This window comes from Oncorhynchus kisutch, linkage group LG13 (assembly GCF_002021735.2).
Source record: "Oncorhynchus kisutch isolate 150728-3 linkage group LG13, Okis_V2, whole genome shotgun sequence".
Classification (NCBI taxonomy): Eukaryota; Metazoa; Chordata; class Actinopteri; order Salmoniformes; family Salmonidae; genus Oncorhynchus; species Oncorhynchus kisutch.
Window position 1 is genome coordinate 31,811,557 of NC_034186.2, and position 21,309 is coordinate 31,832,865.

General features: G+C 40.8%; 1 protein-coding gene across 12 annotated transcripts in view; it reads left to right on the plus strand.

The window, feature by feature from the left end:
- The window catches only part of LOC109902980 (leucine-rich repeat-containing protein 7), a 219,693-nt gene that overhangs the window by 67,543 nt on the left and 130,841 nt on the right, over positions 1-21,309 (plus strand). The gene's annotated exons all lie outside the window — the stretch shown is intronic.

Below are 21,309 nucleotides of genomic sequence, written 5' to 3' on the forward strand. Positions count from 1 at the left end.
CAGGCTCAAAATAGCCAGAAACAAAGAACTTTCTTCTGAAACTCGTCAGTCTATTCTTGTTCTAAGAAATGAAGGCTACTCCATGTGAGAAATTGCCAAGAACTGAAAATCTTGTACAACGCTGTGTACTACTCCCTTCACAGAACAGAGCAAACTGAGTGGGAGGCCCCGGTGCACAACTGAGCAAGAGGACAAGTACAGAGTGTCTAGTTTGAGAAACAGATGCCTCACAAGTCCTCAACTGGCAGCTTCATTAAATAGTACCCACAAAACACCAGTTAACATCAACAGTGAAGAGGCGACTCCAGGATGCTGGCCTTCTAGGCAGAGCTCCTCTGTCCAGTGTCTGTGTTCTTTTGCCCATCTTAATCTTGAGATATGTCAGTCTGAGATATGGCTTTTTCTTTGCAAATCTGCCTAGAAGGCCCGCATCTCGGAGTTGCCTCTTTACTGTTGACGTTGAGACTGGTGTTTTACAAGATGATGTTTTCAATTTGATGTTGTTTTAATGGACAGAAAATAGCTTTTCTTTCAAAAACAAGGACATTTTTAAGTGACCCCAAACATTTGAAAGGTAGTATATATCCAGTATTAGTCTTTCACTAACCTACAGTATAGGCTACATCAGGCTTGATGTTTATATTGAACCATGAGCCACTGTATGTTTGTTCCCCAGGTGCCTAGGCTACTTGTCCCTGATATTCATGATTGACATGATTGCACCTCTATGGTATCATAGCTATTCAAGGTGAACCCTGATCATCTTAGACAATTGAATGAGGATATGGGTCTATTTGTAGTCCCATAGTACAATCCACTTTCAATCCAAATCAACTGTTTCTTAAATTGATCAATTAATGAGAAGGCTATGAATTTCCTGGTGTTCATATGAGTGGCATAAGCAGGTCACTCCAACTGATACTGCAGTGCCTTGATACAAGTCATCTTGTGTCTAAATCCTGTTGCAACCTATAGGAATTGATCTGGTTAGATATCCAGTCAATGATACAGTTTCATAGTGACATAACATCATGGAGCCGGAGGGGAAGGCTGCCGTTTTACGGGCTCCTAACTAACTGTGCTATTTTTTTAGTTTCTTTGCATTGTTTGTAACTTATTTTGTTCACAATGGTGCTGCTACTGTCTTTTATGACCAAAAAAAGCTTCTGGACATCAGAACAGCGATTTCTCACCTCGAACTGGGTCCAAACTGAGTACTTTAATGAGTCAGACGCGAAGGATATACTGCTTCCCTGAGACTAGGCCCAAATCCCTGTCATTCGTGTGAAGAAAAGACTGAGAGAATTCATTCGGAGAGTGGGTAAACGACCTTTACCATCAGTTATTTTGGCCAATGAGCACTGGAAAATAAACTGTATGATCTACGATCGAGACTATCCTACCAACCGGACATAAAAAAATGTAATATCTTATGCTACACCGAGCCGTGGCTGAACGACGACACGGATAATATAGAGCTGGCTGGGTTTTCCGTGCATCGGCAGGAAAGAGCAGCTACTTTTGATAAGACGGGGTAGGGTTGTGTTTCTATTTGTCAGTAACAGCTGGTGCGCAATGTCTAATATTATAGAAGTCTCAAGGTGTTGCTCGCCTGAGGTAGAGTACCTCATGATATGCTGTAGACCACACTATCTACCAAGAGAGTTTTCATCTATAGTATTCATAGCCATCTATTCACCACCACAAACTAATGCTGGCACTAAGACCGCACTCAACGAGCTGCATAAGGCCAAAAGCAAACAAGAAAATGCTCATCCAGAAACGTTGCTCCTAGTGTCCAGGGACTTTAATGCAGTCAAACTCAAATCCATTTGACCTCATTTCTACCAGCATGTTGCATGTGCAACCAGAGGGGAAAACAACTCTAGACCACTTTTACTCCACACACAGAAGCACATACAAAGCTCAGCATCCATTTGGCCAATCTGACCATAATTCTATCCTCCTGATTCCTACTTACAAGCAAAAACTAAAGGAGGAAGTAAAAGGGGCTCGCTCATTACGGAAGTGAGATGTCAGATGGTGTGGATGCTACGCTACAGGACTGTTTTGCTAGCACAGACTGGAATATGTTCCAGGATTCATCCATTAGCATTGAGTACACCACCTTAGTCACCTGCTTCATCAATAAGTGCATTGACGACATTGTCCCCACAGTAACCATACATACATATCCCAACCAGAAGCCATGGATTACAGGCAACATCCGCACCGAGCTAAGGCTAGAGCTGCCGCTTTCAAGGAGCGGGACACTAATCCGGACACTTATAAGACATCCCGCTATGCCCTCAGACAAACCATCAAACAAGCAAAGCATCAATACAGGACTGAGATTGAATCCTACTACACCAGCTCTGACGCTCGTTGGATGTGGCCGGGCTTGCAAACTATTACGGGCGACAAAGGGAAACCCAGCCATCGAACTAGATGGGCTAAATGCCTTTTATGATCGCTTCGAGTTAAGCAACCCTGAAGCATGCATGAGAGCACCAGTGTTTCGTACGACTGGGTGATCACGCTCTCCGTAGCCGATATGAGCAAGACCTTTAAACAGGTCAACATTCACAAGACGGATTACCAGGACGTATACTCAGAGCATGCGTGGACCAACTGGCAAGTGTCTTCACTGATACTTTCAACCTATCCCTGACCCAGTCTGTAATACCTACATGTTTCAAGCAGACCACCATAGTCCCTGTGCCCAAGAAAGCGAAGATAACCTGCCAAAATGACTACCGCCCTGTAGCACCAACGTCGGTAGCCATTAAGTGCTTTGAAAGGCTGGACATGGCTCACATCAACAGACCCACTCCAATTCCCATACCGCCCCAACAGATCAACAGATGATGCAATCTCTCCTGCACTCCACACTGCCCTTTCACACCTGGACAAAAGGAACACCTATGTGAGAATGCTATTCATTGACTACAACTCAGCGTTCAACACTATAGTGCCCACTAAGCTCATCACTAAGCTAAGGACCCTGGGACTAAACACCTCCCTCTGCAACTGGATCCAGGACTTCCTGACAGGCCGCTCCCAGGTGGTAAGGGTAGGCAACAACACATCTGCCACGCTGATCTTCAACACTGGGGCCCCTCAGGGGTGAGTGCTTAGTCCCCTCCTGTACTCCCTGTTCACCCACGACTGCGTGGCCAACACGACTCCAACACAATCATTAACTTTGCTGACGACCCAACAGTGTTAGGCCTGATCATCGACAACGGTGAGAAAGCCTAGAGGGAGGAGGTCAGAGACCAGGCAGTGTGCTTCCAGGACAACAACCTCTCCCTCAATGTGATCAAGACAAAGGAGCTTATCGTGAACTACAGGAAAAGGAGGTTCAAACAGGCCCCCATTAACATTGACGTGGCTGCAGTGGACCGGGTCAAGAGTTTCAACCTCCTTGGTGTCCACATTACCAACAGACTATCATGGTCCAAACACCACAGGTCAGTCGTGAAGAGGGCATAACAACACCTTTTCACTCTCAGGAGAATGAAAAGATTTGGCATGGGTCCCCAGATCCCAAAAAATGTCTACAGCTGCACCATCGAGAGACATCACCACCTGGTATGGCAACTGCTTGGCATCCGACCATAAGAAACTGCAGAGGGTAGTGCGTACGGCCCAGTACATCACTGGGGCCAAGGTTCCTGCCATCCAGGATCTATATACCAGGCGGTGTCAGAGGAGGAAGGCCCCAAAAATTGTCAACGACTCCAGTCATGGACTCTCTGTTACCGCACGGCAAGCAGTACTGGAGCGCCAAGTCTAGGTCCAAAAGGCTCCTTAACAGCTTTAATCAAATGGCCACCCCGCCTATTTCCATTGACCCCCCCCCCCCCTTTTTTTTACACTGCTGCTACTCGCTGTCTATTATCTATACATAGTCACTCTACCCCTACCTACATGTACAAATGACGTCGACTAACATGTACCCCCGCACATTGACTCGGTACCGGTACCCCCTGTAATAGCCTCGATATTGATATTTCATTGTGTTACTTTTTATTTTATTTTGTAAATATTTTCTTAACTCTATTGCTTGAAATGTTGGTTAAGGGCTTTTAAGTAAGCATTTCATGAGCATGGCCTTATTTCCTGTTTTATTCGGTGCATGTGACAAATAACATTTGATTTGATTTGGAGTTGACAGCTTCCTTTTTGCATATAGTGCCTGGTGAAAGTCTACACACCGTTCACACACTCTTTACATTTTGCTACCTTAAAAATTCAATCTAAAAAAGGATTCAATTTGATTTTGCTCCTGTTGATCTACACAACCTAGTCCACATTTTCAAAGTAAAATACATTTATTGTTTATAATTTACAGAGCAAAGTTGGTAGAATCTTATTTAAAATGATTCACAGCTGTAGTCACCACAGGGCTGCAAGTAGCCTAGCGGTTCGAGCGGCGAGCCAGCCACCAGAGGGTTGCCAGTTTGAATCCTGGGTCCGACGGGAAATATCTGGCGGGAATTGAGCTGGCAACTGGAGATTTTCTGGTATCAAATCCTAGATGCCATTGCTTGCCGTTGTGCCCTTGAGCAAGGGACTTACCCCAACACAGCAATAGTTCCTGGGCGCCCAGTGTCGGAGCACCCTGTATTTGTGTCAGTGGCGGTCAGTGCCATTTTAGGGCGAGGGTGGAAGATTTTTCCTTCAAAAGCATGGCCTTATTTCTATTACAGCTTATTGGATGACAAATATTCATATTCCATTAACCCAGTTCAATGTAACAGTGATATGTTTAGGCTACTACATGATACTCTAATTTTCCCTACACCCATCATGAGGTTGCAACAACCTAGCCTATGATTTGAAGTTTTCAACGTAGGTGCACACAGGTCGAGAGAACGATTTGGACAGTCTGTGACATTCAATACTGCCTTGCAAACTCTTGCCTGCATCTAGCTGATATAGGGTGTAATCATTAGTCCAACAGTTGCAAACAAGAGTTTATATTGGACAGATTCAGGCATGTTTGTTCCTGTTTTGTTCCGTTTGCTTCCATTTAAGAAACGTTTTTAAACAGAATCGGCAGAATGAATACACCCCTGATCATGCGTAAACACAGTTCAATTTCATAGCAGCCATGTTGTATTCCATCTCGCATCTATGCGCTCTCTTCGTCTAACCTCTTCCCTTCGCTTGTGGACTTCAATGCATCAGCTGTATGTGACCAAGCGAAAAAAACTTTCCAAGCCAAACCACTACACACAGCCTACATCGTTGTCACCATATTAGCTAAAGTAACGTCATAGTCATCATAGCTAATATAACTAATGCGTTAGTAAACCCGCTACAATCATAAAGTTAGTGTGCAGGCGGGCACCTGTGGCAATAATTTTGCAATAACAAAAGCTTACCTTGTTGTGTTTTTAAGTCATAGCTAGCTAGCTAACAGGGCATCCCTCTGTTTTAGTAGGATGTTTCAGTAGGCTAAACTAGCTAGCTGCATTTTCTAGCTAATTAAATGAAAAAAATGATATCTCTCTCTCTCTCTCTCTCTCTCTCTCTCTCTCACTCTCACTCTCTCTCTCTATTTTGTTCAAAACTGTTCAACTATTGTCTTTCTCTCTCTTTGAGTCAACTACTCACCACAGTGTATGCACTGCAGTGCTAGCTAGCTGACACTTATGCTTTCAGTACTAGATTCCTTTGATTGGTTGGACCACATCTCAGTTCATGCTGCAATAACTCTGATAGGCTGGAGGACGTCCTCGGAGGTTGTCATAATTACTGTGCAAATCTATGGAAGGGGGTGAGAACCATGATCCTCCTAGGTTTTGTATTGAAGTCAATGTACCCAGAGGAGGATGGAAACTAGCTGTCTTCCGGCTACACCATGGTTCTGCCCTACAGAGTGCTGTTCAGGCTACTGTAGACGTTATTTGCAAAATAGTGTGTTTTAATTTGTTCTTTGGTGACATGATTATATGTAGTATAGTTTTATCTAAAAAATTTAACTTTTTTAATGTTTTACAATTAACATTTTTACGAAATTCACTGTGGAGGATGTTCCTCCCCTTCCTCCTCTGAGGAGTCTCCACTGATGTGTGTCTTTCTTGGGGGTTGGGTTAAAAGCGGAGTAGAATTTTGGCTGGACCTTTGTGTAATTGACCAATAAAGTGATGTTAATCTAATCTTAATCAATGGTGCTCCCACATAGGATTAACTCTGGGGTATGAAGACACACAATCAAGACATCTTCGTTTACATTTTTATTGATTTGGAAATGTTTTATTTCACTTTGAAAATGTGGACTAGGTTGTGGAGATCAGTAGGAAAAGAACGTTTTATCCCTTTACTTTTAAGGCAGCAAAATGTGAAGAGTGTGTGTAAGGGTTGAGGTGTTTAATTTTTCATTTGGTTCATATTTTTTGCTTATGGATGAAAGCTGTCTTCCATTCTCATTAGTAAGCAGGTACTGTTTACATTTTGTGCCTTTGAAGGGGCTGATGAAAGCCCAACCTGCCAGTTAGTCACGTCACTGGAAAAGAGGCAACAGCTAACTGCTACAAGCTGTACCGTTGAAGTTAGCTAGCCATTCAAAGTTGACAACAGGTCTTCCACATGAAAATATCTCTACCTTGAGTTTTTAGTGCATCTTCCTAATGAACTCATTGATGTCTACACATTTGCCTGTTTAGTGCTCTTAAAACTACTGCAGAAATAAGCAGAAATAATCAAATTATCTTCCATTTGGGCCCTGTTCCCACTACGAGATATGAAGGAGAGGAGCATTGTGGTGAAAGATAATTCTACTTTTCAATTCACATTATGTCCTTGCCTTACCTTCGTTGTGGCTGGCAATGCGACACTCTTGGTCAGCCGTTCTTATAAAACGTTGCCCTATTGAATAATACAAACAAACCATATTACACTTAAGTGATAATGTCTGAGTAGCCAGTGTTTGGAGGATATATTGGCACGGGTGTTGTTATGCCCGAGATGAACCATGCCAATATATTATCTAAACACAGGCTTTCAGGGCATTATCACTTACAGTGGGGCAAAAAAGTATTTAGTCAGCCACCAATTGTGCAAGTTCTCCCACTTAAAAATATGAGAGAGGCCTGTAATTTTCATAAATTTTCATATATATTGAAACAATGTTGCAAATGTCAGAGAGACAGACAGCAGGGTTTATTCAAATCTCTGTTGAAAACAAAATGTTAGTTTTAAAGAAATGTGAGATAATGTCTAGATGCTTTTATAGCGGAGATCAAGTTTATAAAGTGCCTGGCTGGGCTAATGAGACAGTGGATTGTGAAGTCAGATGAAACAGAGTAAATAGGAATTTTAACGTCATAGATTTAGCTAGTGGTAACTTGTGGAATAGACACCAGAATGTGGTTTTAACCAATCAGCATTCAGGATTAGAACCACCTGTTCTATAATCTTGAATAATACAACAATTCACAAGCATGTGCAGACAGTTAAAGGGTTAATTTACGCATCTGTATGCTCCACTCATTACATCAAGTAACGTTAGCCTATCAAAAATGTATGATTAACTCTCTCATACGAAGATATAAGTACAGTAGGCCTACCTTACAACATTGTTTAATTTTGATCTATATCATGCAAATCATTGCATGTGCTATAAGCTAACTGCGGCTGAAAATGTGGGTATAGGTGAATTCACTGCGATGGGCTGTTTTATATGGAAGCCGATACACGCCACCATGATTTCTCAACTGCACAATTAGTCTGTGTTTCAGTCTGATCAACTGTACCCTACTGATAACAATCCCAACTGTAGGTAGCCCATGCGCTCTGATCCCATCTTGGCCTGGCCAGGGGAAACATAACATCATGTTTTTGTAGCCTAAGCTATGTATTTCTAGTCTAAAATAGGCCCATTTATTTGTGTTCGGAGAAATTGTGAATGTGATCAAACTTGGTTTATATTCAAACTTCGGGTGGCTACCTAGGTCTTTTTAATAAAAAAGTATTGACTGGAATTAATCAATCAACACGAAAGTGATGACATAGTGTTTGAGTATCTTTTTAATTACAGATGCAAAGGCCTACATAAGGCAACCCTGCATACAGTGAGCTCAGCCCTGTTAGTTTTGTTGTGCAGTTGCAGTTGTTGTCTCTTTGTTTGTGTAAAGGGTTTTAACGTTTTCATCCTCCTTAGGGCCAGGAGTTTTTCCAGGAGTTTATTGTATTTTTACTATTTGAATTGATTAGAAAAATAATCTGGTCCCATCATAGCCCATATAAAACAATTTTTAACAGCTGATTTATTACTATCATACGCTACAACTAGGGTCCAGAGTTGGTTAGGTTAGCCTACTACCAGATCAGGAAAAACTCTGGGCCCCAGGAAAACAATTTCCCCCACATCACTATGGGACCTGTGGGGTCTCCTATGAAATCACACGTTACAAATTAAAAAACATTTTAGCATATACATCTTAGTGTTGCAAAAAAACTTTTTTTTTAAGATGCATGTCAGCAATACTACCCAACACAACACTAAACAATAACTTAATTTCACTATAACGGTGACAAACGGTGCCCACAATGTAAGGGTGTGAACTGGTGGCAGAGAAGTCAGACGCAGGAGAGAAATAACTTTCCAACAGCGCAGTTTATTTACAAAAAACCCACCGGAAAACATAATAATAAAAATCAATGGGTAACATAACCCGACGCACACCAGTACAGACGTACACATGCACTTATAATAAACAATCACTGACAACGACATGAGGGGGAACAGAGGGTTACCTTCTTGGATATAGGGGGCGCTCTTTTAATTTATGGATAAAAAAACGTGCCTGTTTTAAGCACAATATTTTGTCATGAAAAGATGCTCGACTATGCATATAATTGGCAACTTTGGAAAGGAAACACTCTAAGGTTTCCAAAACTGCAAAGATATTATCTGTGAGTGCCACAGAACTCATGCTACAGGCGAAACCAAGATGAAACTTCAACCAGGAAATGGGCAACATTTTTGAAGCTCTGTTTTCCATTGTCTCCTTATATGGCTGTGAATGCGCCGGGAATGAGCCTGCCCTTTCTATCGTTTCTCCAAGGTGTCTGCAGCATTGTGACGTATTTGTAGGCATATCATTGGAAGATTGGCCATAAGAGACTACATTTACCAGGGGTCCGCCCGGTGTCCTTTGTCTAAATTGGTGCGTAATCTACAAGCTGCACGCAGTCATCCAGTGATTGAGAGGAGAGAGGAGGCTTTCAAGGAACGATATATCATGAAGAGATATGTGAAAAACACCTTGAGGATTGATTCTAAACAACGTTTACCATGTTTCAGTCGATATTATGGAGTTAATTTGGAAAAAAGTTTGGCGTTTTGAAGACTGAATTTTTTATTTTTTTGGGTAGCCAAACGTGACGCACCAAACGGAGCAATTTCTCCTAAACAAATAATCTTTCAGGAAAAACGGAGCATTTGCTATCTAACTGAGAGTCTCCTCATTGAAAACATCTGAAGTTCTTCAAAGGTTAATGATTTTATTTGAATGATTTTCTGGTTTTTGTGAAAATGTTGCCTGCTAATGCTAACGCTAAATTCTACGCTAGCTGCGCTAGCTGTTACACAAATGCTTGTTTTGCTATGGTTGAGAAGCATATTTTGAAAATCTAAGATGACAGTGTTGTTAACAAAAGGCTAAGCTTGAGAGCTAGCATATTAAATTCATTTCATTTGCGATTTTCATGAATAGTTAACGTTGTGTTATGCTAATGAGCTGCGGGGATAATTACACTCCTGGATACAGGTTTTTTTCGTAGCTAAACGTGATGCACCAAACGGAGCGATTTCTCCTAAACAAATCATCTTTCAGGAAAAACTGAGCATTTGCTATCTAACTGAGAGTCTCCTCATTGAAAACATCTGAAGTTCTTCAAAGATAATGATTTTATTTGAATGATTTTCTGGTTTTTGTGAAAATGTTGCCTGCTAATGCTAACGCTAAATGCTGCGCTAGCTGTGCTATCTGTTACACAAATGCTTGTTTTGCTATGGTTGAGAAGCATATTTTGAAAATCTGAGATGACAGTGTTGTTAACAAAAGGCTAAGCTTGAGAGCTAGCATATTAATTTCATTTCATTTGCGATTTTCATGAATAGTTAACGTTGCGTTATGGTAATGAGCTTGAGGCTCGACGCAAGAAGTTAAATACACAACATGTCATTGATGGGATTGGAACCAGGTGTGATGGAAGACAAGACAACACCAATGGAAAATGAAAAATGGATCAGCGATGGCTAGAAGGTCGGTGATGTCGACCGCCGAACACCGCCCGAACAAGGAGAGGGACCAACTTCGGCGGAAGTCGTGACACACAAACTGTTAGAGCCTACATAAAGCTGTCCCAACAGCAGAGTCCCAACTGTAGTCCCAACACCTTACCACTGCTACACCTTTTTTTTTTAAACATAGCTGATATGGCTGACTAGCTTAAACAAATATGGTTTCTACTGACAATTGAGATGTACAAACTATGGAATAATGGGACTATGAGCAGATACACCAATTCAGAAGGAACAGGATAAATAAAGAGGGGATATAAGCAGACAATGAAAGATCTTACAATATTACTCCAGAATCACGTGGGGTAAACTTAAAAGTCTAAGTGTATGTTGTGTAGTAAGCTGCTACTAACAGCTTACTACACAACATACACTTAGTATTGCTCTCTTAGCTACAGTATACATATCTCCCTGGCATATTACATAATTAATGCAACAGCATACAATACATTTTTGGACTCATCTTGTTGTGCTGTGCTCACTTGAACAGGAAGGTGGCGAGGGGGTCCTTTGTGGACAAATTTTGTCATCAAACTTTGTCATCAATGTCTGGCATTCTCTGGATTTATGGTGCTTTCAAGACAACTGGGAACTCGGAAAAACCAAGGTCGAATCATGATAACGTCAGTGACATGCAATTCCGATTTGGATGATTGTTCAAAACATATTTTCCCAGTCGGTGCTAGTTTTTTTTCTGAGTTCCCAATTTTCTTGGACTCACTTAAGTCTGATATTTCACATTTCTGAGTTTCCAGTTGTTTTGAGCAGATATCATGCTGGAAAAACTTGAAATTGCGATTTCCAGCTTGTTGTGTGATATTAATGTCCAATGGCTGATTTGCACTTATACGTTCTATCTATAATTTCTCTTTATTATTTCTCTTCATATGACAAGGATTGAAAAGGATTTGCCAGTAGATTGTCGATGTGATTCATGATGATGACTGCTAGCTTGCTGGCTAAGATTTTGAAAGTATGATGTTGACATAATCAGTCAAATTAAAGCTACTGTAGATATGTTTTTATTTATTTATTTTATTTAACCTTTATTTAACCAGGTAGGCCAGATGAGAACAAGTTCCCATTTACAACTGTGACCTGGCCAAGATAAAGTAAAGCAGTGCGACAAAAACAACAACACAGAGTTACACATAAACAGTCAATAACACAAAATCAAATAAAAATAGATAAATCTATGTACAGTGTGTGGAAATGTAGAAGAGTAGGGATGTAGGCAATAAATATACCATAGAGGCGAAAATAATTACAATTTAGCATTAATCCTGGAGTGATAGATGTGCAGATGATGATGTGCAAGTAGAGATACTGGGGTGCAAAATAGCAAGAGGGTAAGTAATAATATGGGGTAGTTGGGTGTGCTATCTACAGATTGGCTGTGTACAGGTACAGTGATCGGTAAGCTGTTCTGACAGCTGATGCTTAATTTTAGAGAGGGAGATATAAGACTCCATCTTCAGAGATTTTTGCAATTCATTCCAGTCATTGGCAGCAGAGAACTGGAAGGAAAGGAAAGATATAATGTGATTTGATGTCATTTTATCTGTGGTCAATGACCTTGAACCTTCTTGGATGGGCACTTCTAATGTAACTTAATGGCAGCAAGGGGTTTGAATGTTTTGAGCTCTACCCTTAGATTTTGCGGTGACGTAGTGTCTCCATGAGTGACAGAACACTGAGCCGATCACGCGCAACTAGAGAACATTACCAACCCCTACGGTCCGTATTTTCAGCTGGCTGCCCCACCACCACAGAAAGCACTGAGCTAGGCTGAAACACCTGCATTTTGGAGCTACCTTTCTCAAGAAAGCAAAAAAAAGATCTTGCATGTATGCAGCTTTATTAACTCAGTGATTTTGTTGTTGTTGTTGCAAACTGGTATGTGACATGTATTAATACCAAAATATATATATATATATATATATATATTTTTCACTAAACACCTGCCCTGAATGGCGGACCACCACTGCCTATTTGTATAATCTACATTTGACAATTTTTGGGTGGTGGGATGGGATTCCATAGTTTTAAGTCACTCAATGCAGCCGGCAGCTACTGCGAATGTGAAAGGATGTTAATTCAATTTCAAGGAAAAATTTGGAAAAGGTCTATACATTTCACCTGTTTCAGAAATATTGCTCTGCTATTACCAGATATGCTGTAGGAGTGTTGGTTCAGTGAGACAATTCTGTTTGCACTACCCTGGTTCAAGGGGGGCAACTGTTGCGCGAGGTCATGTGCTACCTCCAGAGGTAGCGCTCCAGACGTAACAGCCAACAATATTTTTACGAAAAGTGTAGTAGTTGTGAAGAGGCTCTTCGTTAAGCCTCCATAACCCTATTTGTGTCTTCCATCAATTAACATAAATGTTTTTTATGTTTGTGTGTTAATGAATTATGAATTGTGAGTGTTTCTGTTAGTTTAACAACTGCTTATCAATTACTAGATTTTCAACATTTTACAAGTCTAAATGATGTTCTGAAGTTTAGAGGACTCTAAACTTTCCAGCCTTTAGGTGCAGAATAGTGACAAGTGATTTGAATATTGGATGACCCCAACTGGATCTGTAAACACAGTGGAAAAGGTGTTCTTTGTTGTGGCATCTGTCCATATGAACATGGGCAGCTGCTGTCTGTGCTTTCTTACATATACTATTCATCATATTTCACTGATTAGTCCATCTGCCATGCTGAAAATGTCATCCATCTCTTTTTGCAAATAAATATATTTCTACTAACAGTATTTCTCTCATATATTGGGCTGTTTTATAGTCATTTCTTTCTACCAGTTTGTGTATTCATTGCTAGAGCAAGATACCAAGTTAGTAGACGAACTCCGCAGGGCAACAATATGCAGCTCTGAAGTCAAACTGAAGAAGACATCAACATCAGTACAGTTACAATATAGGCTTCAAATCAAATCAAAAATGAAATTGTATTGGTTACATGCGCCGAATACAACCTTACAGTGAAATGCTTACTTACAAGCCCCTTACTAACAATACAGTTTTAGAAAAAATACGGATAAGAATAAGAAATAAAAGTAACAAGTAATTAAAGAAGCAGTAAAATAACAATAACGAGACTATATACAGGGGGTACCGGTACAGAGTCAATGTGCGGGGGCACCGGTTAGTTGAGGTAATATGTACATGTAGGTAGAGTTATTAAAGTGACTATGCATCGATGATAACAACAGAGAGTAGCAGCGGTGTAAAAGACGGGGGAGAGGAGAGTGGGTAATGCAAATTGGGGGAGGGTAATGTGCTAGCAAAATAGTCCTGTAGCTTAGCATCTGCTTCATCTGACCACTTTTTTATTGATCTAGTCACTGGTGCTTCCTGCTTTGATTTTTGCTTGTAATCAGGAATCAGGAGGATAGAATTATGGTCAGATTTGCCAAATGGAGGTCGAGGGAGAGCTTTGTATGTGTCTCTGTGTGTGGAGTAAAGGTGGTCCAGAGTTTTTTTCCCCCTCTGGTTGCACATTTAACATGCTGATAGAAATTTGGTAAATTTGGTATTTAAGTTTCCCTGCATTAAAGTCGCCGGCTACTAGGAGTGCCGCCTCTGGGTGAGCGTTTTCTTGTTTGCTTATTCCGGAATACAGCTCATTCAAGGCTGTCTTAGTGCCAGCCTCTGACTGTGGTGGTATGTAAACAGCTATGAAATATACAGATGAAAACTCTCTAGGTAGATAGTGTGGTCTACAGCTAATCATGAGATACTGTACCTCAGGCGAGCAATAGCTCGAGACTTCCTTAGTCTGTGCACCAGCTGTTATTTACAATAAATAGTCCGCCGCCCCTTGTCTTACCAGACGCCACTGTTTTACCCTGCCGCTGCAGCGTATAACCAGCCAGCTGTATGTTGATAGTGTCGTCTTTCAGCCACGACTCCGTGAAGCATAAGATATTACAGTTTTGAATGTCCCGTTGGTAGTTTAATCTTCCGCATAGGTAATTTCTTGTCCAAAGGTTGCACGTTTACTAGCAGAATGGAAGGAAGTGTGGGTTTATTTGATCGCCTACGAATTCTCAGAAGGCAGCCTGCCCTCCAGCTGCCTTTTTCTCCACCTCCTCTTCACACAAATCACGGGGATCTGGGCCGGTTCCAGAGAAAGCAGTATATTGTTTGCATCGGGCTCGTCATTCTCGTTAAAGGAAAAAAAGTTTTCTGCCAGTCCGTGGTGAGTAATCGCAGTCCTGATGTCCAGAAGTTATTTCGGTCATAAGAGACGGTAGCGGCAACATTATGTACAAAATAAGTAAAGAAATCACAAACAACGCAAAGAAACAAACAATAAACAAAATCATTTGGGGGCACGTAAAACATTCTTCTCCGGCGCCATTTTAATCTCAAAGCAGACACTTGAACCTATTGTGCTTATATTATCTCTTCTCAGTCTCTATTAACTTTAACTTGATAGATGCCAGTATGAGTCAGTTGTCAAAATTGGTTTGGTACAGTATTTACACTGCAGTTGATTTTCTATTCACAGATGGGAGCGGCCGGCCTCAACTGAAGAGTGGCTTGATTGTTAGTCATATGGGCAGGAGACTTTGGTCTCAATGGCCTGCAGTGGGAGTGCAGGGACGAGATAACATGGTGGACAGGTGTGAGGAGATTAGGTGTGGCGGTGGTGTCTCCCGTAAGCACTGCCATGGGAATGGATCAGGCCTGACTGCAGCACAAAACCTGAGTGACAGTGTGAGGGGAGGGATGTTTGTATGATGGGCCGTGGCACTGGCAGGAGATTAATGGGCCTCTCTCTAGTAGCAGAGAGAGAGAGGAGAGGACCCAGGCAGGGCAAACAGGCCTGACTCCCCTGGACCCCTGCCAGGCGCTTTGGGAGCTCCTGGGGCCTGTCGCCAAAGGCGGCCCATCCATCATCTACCCATACACCCTGCCCCTGCCTGGACAGCTGCCTCAACCACAACATATTAACAGAAACTGTTGCAAAGTGTCTCCAAATCTATGTATATTCAGCCACTCCCACTAGCTCTTAAAGACAAATGGCAGAATCCTCTAAATTACCTTATGGTGTGGTGTGTCTGCTTTGAGTTACCAATGGACCCCCAATGTTGCTTGAAGAGGGTGCCATGCAGAATTCAGGCCAAATCCTTATCTCCATTAACCCAATTTTGAGGTCATCAGATGTTCTCTGGAAATAAAGCTTCCTGTGTCTGGCTCTACCAAAGAGGGGTTTACCAGTGGGCTATAACTAATGTATTACAGATCTACACAAGATACCTCAATAAGCTTGAGCTAATATCCTTCCTGTTGATAGTGTCACCGTGAGGTACAAGATGAGAGGCACCATAAATGTGATTTTATATTATTCAGTTTGAATATACGGTTGGGGTTTCAATTGCTAGTACCATTTAATCAACTACAGATTGTAACTAAGCAACATAAATGGCTATAATATCTGTCTTTCTACTCCATATACAGTATGTGTTTTATTTAGACCTTTCAATTAAAATATACTGACTGAGAGGGTAATATACTTTAATGACTCCAATAAACTTACTGCCTCTCCTTTCTAGTGTCATAGTGCACATTGAGAGGGGAATTGCTCTGTTTTAATTTATTACTGCATGCCTGTCACAGTTGTTCATCTCATTGCGTTAAATAATATGATATGTTTTACTGACAGTATAACGTATCACTCTTGGTGACTAATATCGAAACAAGTCACAAAATGCCTAAGGGTATGCAGGCTACCTGGGGCGGCAGGTAGCCTAGTGGTTAGAGCATTGGTCTAGTAACCGGAAGTTTGCAAGATTGAATCCCCGAGCTGACAAGGTAAAAATCTGTGGTTCTAACCCTTAACAAGGCAGTTAACCCACTGTTCCTAGGGTGTCATTGAAAAAAATAATTGTTCTTAACTGACTTGCCTAGTAAAAAAATACAAGCATTGGGGTGTATTCTACCACTTAACTTCCTTTATCCACCATAGACAACCACTGTTAAAGCCATCTAGGAAGTTGTTTCCTCCTGCTGGGTAGTTTTAAGTTTTTTTGAGTGGGGTTGCAAAGGGAGGGTACATTACTGTAACATTTCGCTCTTTACCAGTAAACTACCAGAATATTGGTATCTTTCAAGGAAAATAATAAAGTATGTAATCTATGACAAGATATCTAGTGGCCCTTTTGGGTACTTCAGATCATCAGAGGTGTCTGTAATAATCTCTGTCCCTCTGTGTGGCTTTATCACATGTAAACTATGTGAAATAATTTAATAAGATCATTTTAAAATATTTTTTTAAATAACAGCTATAAAACATTATCCTAAATAAAAACCATCAACTTAGTTTTCTAACTTTTATTTATTTTACTACGTCAATATTTATTTGTTGTCAATGTGTTGGCGTCAAACTGGTGGCAGTTGTGAAAAAAACTATAGTTGGAAGAGTTGCAGAGTTCATTGAAAATAATGCCATTGTGGATTAGATGCTTTTTTTTATTCATTATTTTATTTTCCATTAAACCATATGGTGTATCTACTAGAAACTGATGGGCAATATGGACAAAGATATTATAAATTAATACTTATATATGAATACGATAGATTGCCATAGATTACCTGATATCTTTGCAACCCTAGAGTTTAGTCTTTTCTAATCTATAAAACTCAATGGATAAATCTGAGTGGGTAAGAAAAGAGAGCGAGCGATTACAATCTGAATCCCCTGTCTGCAACAGCACCGCGTATTTCTCACAGCATAATCTCAATTAATTATCCAAGTGCCTTTTCTTACTTAAAGTGGTGAAGAGCTGTTGTGAGCGTGATAAAGAATCCTGTCAGCCAGCATTGTGGATCAGGGTGCCAGCCAGCCATGTCTAATTGCCTTCATTCATATGCAGTATGTGGGAAGGAGAAAGAGAGATAGGGAGAGGGGCAAACTGCTGCAGTGAGCAGTATTAAATATACCTTGATTGCAAGGTTTCACCTCTGTGATTATGTAGCATTACATTTGCATTACCTGGACCTCAAGCACAGCACATATGAATAAAGGAATGGAGGTGTAGAAAGAATGGACCAACCCTGTAATGTACTTCCTGTGTGGATAAACTGGGACTACTGGGATAAAAAACATAACTAAATCATATTTCTCCTCAGGCTTGAAAACAATAAGAAACCATATGTCTGATGTTTTGTGACAACCAAGACTACTACTCCTAATAATTACAGCAGCATGACGTAACATGGACTGTATCACTTGAGACATTTGGTTTTGCCTTGTATATTTTTGGTATTTTGTACAAACACACCACATCTTCGTTCCGAATAATTCTCAACTGTTGAGTAGAGGAAGTGCAAAATAAAACAAGTAGGCTTTGCCTGTCTTGTATAGCCGTGGGTTCGTCCTGGCTCTATGCCTTATTCTGACAGTCTGAAAGGACAGAGGCTTTTGTATGACTCTACTAGCTGTTTTCTTATAGTATAAGTACTCACATCAGAGAGTAAAAGTATTCCTGCCCTTAGGGTTCCATTATCTATAGAAATGACTGCAATTGATTGGAGGAGACGAGTTCAAAAACTCCATATCATTATGCATGTGTTTTTATAATTCTGTAGGGCCACTGATGTACTAGGCTAGGAAGACCCACGGCATATCGTTAATCTGAAGAATCGTCTGAAGAATCATCCAATTTGATCAATGCACGTCTTGTCTTTACGTCAAATTAGACCTGGCCTCATTGTTCTGTAAGTCTGGCCAAGCGAGACTAATGTACAATATGTTGTACATGTATGTTGACTGTATCTACTACAGAGTCGCTAACCATGTGCTATCGGGAAGCTGATAGGAGTGTAGTCTGCGCGGACAGACCGGGGCAAGCAACATTTGTCTGTTGTTTTCTTTCCAGTAGTCAGCTTTGACTTGTGTCTCAGCAGGGCTGTCATTGGCCAGTCTGGGCTAGAGGGCAAAGGCAAGATGACAATGGATGCTAATAGCCTCTGAGGTGCATTTCAGGACAACAACACAACTCCAAGTTCTTCATTGTATTAAGTCTATCATCGTGTGCCTGTAGACCCTAATAGATCTATAATCGTATAAAGCTCCAATCAACTAACGCTAATGAGTTCAAGATCTGTTTGAATCCAACCTGAATGTATGTGGAAGGGCAGGCGGTACTGTACTCAAAAAACCTGAACACTACCTTGGTGTACCTCAAGGGAACGCTATCTATTTTTGCACTCCCGAAGGTGAAGTGAGACTGATGTTCTACTGAGAATCTATTGGTTGCTGCTCATAATTTTTTCAAAGTAAGAAATAGGGATGATTAAACTGAACTGATAATACTCTGTATAACCCATAACTTGGCATGTTTGTCATGGCTTTTTGGTCATTTTGAGAAGGATTATTTGTTCTTAAACGTCTTTTACTCCAGAATCACATGGGGTTAACTTAAACGTCTTTTACTCCAGAATCACGTGGGGTAAACTTAAACGTCTTTTACTCCAGAATCACGTGGGGTAAACTTAAACGTCTTTTACTCCAGAATCACATGGGGTAAACTTAAACGTCTTTTACTCCAGAATCACGTGGGGTAAACTTAAAAGTATTTTACTCCAGAATCATGTGGGGTTAACTTAAACGTCTTTTACTCCAGAATCACGTGGGGTAAACTTAAACGTCTTTTACTCCAGAATCATGTGGGGTAAACAGTAATCATAACTATCATTCTCTTTGTGACTCCCTCTCTTATTTTACCTTGTTGGCTAAACATCAGCTTGTCATATTTATGCTGCTGTATTACATACCACTAATACAAACTATTGCATTCAAACATACTTGGATGCTTCATCTATTCTCTTATGTTTTTTTGGGGAAAGGACAATACCTTAGATTTAGGAATTGTTTGCTTCTGTAAGCTGGTTGTAGAGTGTTTGGAGGATATGAAGCATCTGTTGATATTCTTTCTGTTTGTCACTATGTACAGTATATCCCAATGGTTGCACAAATGCTGGTTTACTATTTCTGGTCATTTCATATTTATATACAATATATAAACCTGTCAAGTGAACAGGATGCAGTCAAGGTGCTTTGTGTGTTACAATGTGCGTTCCAGGTATCAAGAGAAGTTTCTCTGGTGGCAGTGCAACCTTAATACACTATATATACAAAAGTATGTGGACAGCCCTACTTCAGACTCACCCGTTGCTGACAGGTGTATGAAATTGAGCACACATCCATGCAATTTCCATAAATTAACATTGGCAGTAGAATGGCCTTACTGAAGAGCTCAGTTACTTTCAACATGGACCGTCATAGGATGCCACTTTTCCAAGAAGTCAGTTCGTGCTGTTATTGTGAAGTGGAAAGGTCTAGGAGCAACAACGGCCCAACCGCGAAGTGGTAGGCCACACAAGCTCACAGAACGGGACAGCTGAGTGCTGAAGCGTGTAGCATGTAAAAATTGTATGTCCTCAGTTGCAACACTCACTACCAAGTTCCAAACTGCCTCTGGAAGCAATGTCAGCACAACAACTGTTTGTCTGGAGCTTCATGAAATGTGTTTCCATGACCGAGCAGCCGTACACAAGCCTAAGATCACCATGAACAATACCAAGCGTTGGCTGGAGTGGTGTAAAGTCCATTGGACTCTGGAGCAGTGGAAACGCATGCTCTGGAGTGATAAATCACGCTTCACCATCTGGCAGTCCGACGGACGAATCTGGATTAGATTTTTCCTGGTTCGGCTAGGCCCCTTAGTTCCAGTGAAGGGAAATCTTAACACTACAGCATACAATGACATTCTAGACAATTCTGTTCTTCCAACTTTGTGGCAACAGTTTGCAGAAGGCCCTTTACTGTTTCAGCATGACAATGCCCCCATGCACAAAGCGAAGTCCGTACAGAAAAGGTTTGTCGAGATTGGTGTGGAAGAACTTCACTGGCCTGCACATAGCCTTGACCTCAACCCCATTGAACGCCTTTGGGATGAATTGGAACACCGACTACAAACCAGGCCTAATTGCCCAACATCAGTGCCCGACCTCACTAATGCTCTTATGTCTGAATGGAAGCAAGTGTGTTCCAACATCTAGTGGAAAGCCTTCCCAGAAGAGTGGAGGTTGTTATAACAGCAAAGGGGGGACCAACTCCATATTAATGCCCATGATTTTGGAATGAGATGTTCGACGAGCATACTTTTGGTCATGTAGTGCATCACCTTTGTAAGGGAACACCCCCCTGAAATGTACAAAAATGAATGGGAACATATTGGCACCATACGAAACATAGACACAGTGTCCAATACCACCCATATGGCAAATGCCAAGTGTAGCACTCCAACAGATGGCGAGTGCGCTCCACCGTAATTTTTCAAATTGCAAATGTAACACAATTTAGAATTTTTTTTTCGCTTAAAAAGTGCTTTCTGGACCGTTTTTCGAAATTCTTTTGATTTTTGTGTCAATTACACATGTATAAGAACTGTATCAACATACTTTAGTCATATTTTATTATCATCATTTAAAAAAAACTTGTGCATAAGATTTCCCATATGTTTTGTCCATTTGCAATATGATTTCATAGGAAGTCAAAAGTCAAAAGTCAAAAATAGCTAAAAAGTGAGAAAAAAATGATCACCCCCTTAAAAAAGTGCTTTCTGGACCGTTTTTTGTGCATAAGGCATATGTTTTGTCCATTTGCAATATGATTTCATAGGAAGTCAAAAGTCGAAAATGTGAACATTTTTTTCAAAAACTTATCACTGCCTTAAAAAAGTGCTTTCTGGACCGTTTTACGGAATTCTTTCGATTTCTTGTCAGTTACACATGTATAGGAACTGTATGAACATACTTTTGTCATATTTGATTTTCATAATTTTTTGCACTGTGCATTTGCAATATGTTCGGCCCCCTTGAACTTTGCGACCTTTTGCCACATTTCAGGCTTCAAACATAAAGATATAAAACTGTATTTTTTTGTGAAGAATCAACAACAAGTGGGACACAA